Genomic DNA, 4,005 nt, shown 5'->3' with positions numbered 1-4,005 from the left:
CAAAAAGGCTACGAAGCTAAGCTAGCCATTTTATTAATCAACCAAAAAAAAAAAATTTCACTTTTTGACGCGAACACTCACTGCTTAATGAGGCAAGAGGTCCGGTTACTCAGTGAAAAATTCAAATTCAAACTTGAATTTTTATTTTTATTTTTTATTTTTTATTTTTATTTTATACATATATATCATGCCAAAGTTATTCATCCAATATGTCACCCAACAGAATTCAAGACATTGAAAACAAACATAATTGGTCTCAAAATTCATACCTCACAGACATGTGCTAGTGTGCTCAAGATAGATTTAAATTGAAACAAGAAGCATCTCATGTTGCCAAAAGTAAGTAACAAGACTTAAAATCCCTAAGTCATATGATCATGTGTTCATAACTTTAAGCTTATCAATGAAATTTAAACCAAAATTAAAGCTCAACCATATGCTTAAGAATGACATAACAACAAAAATGGACCGTGTTTTGTTTTTCCATACCCCCAAACTTGAATCATACATTGTCCCCAATGTATGTATAGAACTAAAGAATAAGATCAAGAGTATAGGAATACCTGAATGAGCAGATGTGGGCATATCATACCCCCAAACTTGAATGCAAAAACACATGTCCTAAAAATAAGGTGATACTCCAACCAAATACCAATCAAGTGCACACATTGTTGTAAAAAGATAAACAAAGAATGAAACAACAATGGAGAAAATAAACCTGGATGGAGATCATATGCCCTGGTGGAGTGGAGGGTCAAGCGCACAGGGCCTGCACTTGATCCTAGGAGGTATTTCTCAATGTAAGTCCGAGCCCCGAAGGATCTTAACTCGATCCTTCAGAAGTCCAATCAAGCTCTTCCATCCCTTCTTCTTTATGATCATGTAGCACTCCACAAGGAAGAGGATTCTTCTTAACATCCTGAAACTGCCTCTCCCAGCGAATAGGTCTTGATGCTCCCCATGACAATGTTCAGGGTGTTTGTCCCGAACTGGTTTCATGATCAACCTCTTGTCTCTATGGGAGTTCTCAAAAACTGGGGTAGCTAGGGAATTTGCCAAAAAAATTTCTACCCCAATGAAATCAACTTCAGCAACCTTTGCATGAAATATGTCCCCTATGGGGTTGTCATAAGGTGATGGAGTACTTGAAGTGAGAGGCATTGGCTCCGGTGGGTTGCTCCATGATGGGGCTCTAGATGGAGGATCAGGAGGTGGGTCTTCAACAGTTTCTCCAATGTCATCCAAGAAAAAACATGCATTCTGATCAGGCGCATTCTGGAAGGCATTGAAGATGTTCAATCTGATCTTCATATTCCCAAAAGAGATCTTCATTACTCCAGTCCGACAATTGATGCATGCATTGGCTGTGGCAAGGAAAGGACGCCCAAGGATTACTGGAATCTGCTTCTCTGGATTTAAGACCGGTTATGTGTCCAGAACTATAAAGTCAACTGGATAGTAGAACTTGTCCACCTTGATAATGACATCTTCCACAATCCCACGGGGTTTCTTGATCGAGCGGTCAGCCAATTGCAAGACAGTACTTGTCGGTTTCAATTCCCCTAGGCCCAGTTTCTGATACACCGAGTATGGAAGCAAATTAACACCAGCTCCTAAGTCGAGGAGAGCTCTCTCAATCTCGGTGTTTCCGATGACGCATGAAATTGTAGGCGCTCCAGGGTCTTTGAACTTTGGAGGAGTGTTATGCTGAATCAGAGAGCTTACTTGCTCGGTGAGAATGACCTTCTTGGGAATGTGCTTCTGATTCTTCCTCTTTTGAGTGCACAGGTCCTTGAGAAATTTTGCATAGGCTGGAATTTGCTTGATGGCCTCAAGGAGTGGGATGTTGATTTGAACCTGCTTGAAGGTTTCCATCATGTCTTGTATCTTCTCTCCTTGTTTCCCGAAGTGGGAAGGTGCCTTGAGACGTTCTGGGAAAGGGGCCTTAGGCTCATATGGTACCTCAGGAGTGGGGGTAGATGATGAAGATGCCTCGATGCTTACTTGTTTACCCTTGTCCTGATGCAGATTCTGTGGGGCCTCGATTTGCTCATCCTTCTTTTCTTCCACATGATTGTCAACCAGTCTTCCGCTTCGCAATGTGGTGACGGCTTGAACTTGCTCCAGCTGAGATGTGCTTCCTTCTACCACTGTATAGTCCCCTAGGGTTGGTCACTGGCTGACTTGGAAGCTTTCCTTCTTCCCTCCTGTTGAGGGTATTGGCAAGTTGTCCAACTTGAGCTTCTAGTTTGGCAATGGAGTGGGTATGTGAGTTTACTCTTTCCTCTTGAGATTTGATTGACTGCTTTATCTCGCTGGTTAGCTCATTCACTGCTTTTAGAATCCGATCCTCAAAATTAGACTCTGATGGAGACTGGTAGTGCTGCTGTGGAGGCCGGTAAGTGGACTGAGGTTGGTAAGGCTGCCTGTTGGATTGAGCTTGATTGTATGGCCCTGGGGCTGAGTTGCCCGAATTTGAGTTCTTCCATGAGAAATTGGGATGATTTCTCCACCCGGGGTTGTAGGAATTGGAGTACGGATCATTACCTGGTTTGGAGAAAGCTGCATTAACCTGCTCATTAGCAACATCAATATAATTTCCAGCAAGAGGGCAATTATTTTCATGATGCATAGGACTTGAACAAAATGAGCAAGATTTATGTGGTGTGTGCTTGTGAGCAGTATTAGGAGTAAAACCAGTAGTCATCAAAACTTGATCTAGCTTCTTGGTGATAGCCTCAACTACTTGGTTGGCTATGTTTGGGGAATGGCCTGCTTCATACAAACTCTCCGTCTTGGGTGCTTTAGGTGCTGGTGCCCTTCGTCTGGCGGAAACCTGCTGAAGAGAATTGTTACTTAAGTTTTCAAACATAGACCATGCTTCATTTTCACTTTTCAACATGAATGTCCCCCCACATGATGCATCTACCATTTTTCTATTGGACTCGGTCAGGCCATCATAAAAACACTGCACTAGCTGCCATTTTGGGACAGCGTGGTGTGGACATGATCTAAGCAAGGTCTGCAACCTATCCCAAGTCTCATGGAAATCCTCTCCCTCGTACTGGGAGAATGTAGTAATGGCTCTCCTAGTATCATTGGTCATGCCTATGGGAAAGTACTTCTTAAGAAATTCTTGTTGCAATTGAGCCCAAGAAATGATAGAATTGGGTGTTAAGGACTGGAACCAATGTTTGGCTTTTTCCTTGAGGGAGAAAGGAAAAAGACGCATCCTTAGGGCATCCTCAGTGAATCCATTCATTTTAGTGGTCTCACAGATTGCTTCGAAATCACTGAGGAATTCATAAGGATTTTCAGTGCTAAGCCCTAAGAAGGAAGGTAAACTTCGTATAGTGCTAGGCTTAATTTCATAATGGGTTGCCGTAATTTCCGGCAACCGGAGACATGTGGGAGTAGTGTAAGTGGTAGGAAGATAGTGATCTTGCAATGCTACGTGGTTACCGTCCCCCATGGTCTCAGTGGAACGCTCTTCTAGCAAATTAGAGTTCTTTTGGGATCTAATTTGTGAAAAGTGCGTTCAATTTCAAGGTCGCAAGAAATTAATGGAAAAGATAAAGAACGACGACCTAGCATAAACTAAACAGAAATTTAAAAGAAAACAGGAAAAAATTAAGCTAAAACAGAAAACAAACAAGCTCACAAACGGCCTTAGTGTGCACTTAGGGTCTGGATGCAGGATGCCGCAACTGCGCTCGATCGCACGGAAGGGTGCGCTCGAGCGTATTGCCACAGATGGGTGCGAGCGCAGGAGTGGAGGGCTCGAGCGCTGATGGCTTGGATCCTTGCTGGAGTGTGTCTGTGCGCTCGATCGCACGCGGGATGCGCTCGATTGCAATCACAGAGAAGGCAGCTGCGGACCTGTTTGCAGTTTCTAAAAAACTAAAATCGACACAAAACAGAATTAACAATTAGCAACTTAAAACAGGGAAATAAATTATTAAGCTAAAATTAATCTCTAAAATTTGACAATAAAACCGTTAAGCA

Source organism: Corylus avellana, chromosome ca11 (genome assembly GCF_901000735.1).
Source record: "Corylus avellana chromosome ca11, CavTom2PMs-1.0".
In the NCBI taxonomy this organism is placed as follows: Eukaryota; Viridiplantae; Streptophyta; class Magnoliopsida; order Fagales; family Betulaceae; genus Corylus; species Corylus avellana.
This window is presented reverse-complemented; position numbering follows the sequence as displayed.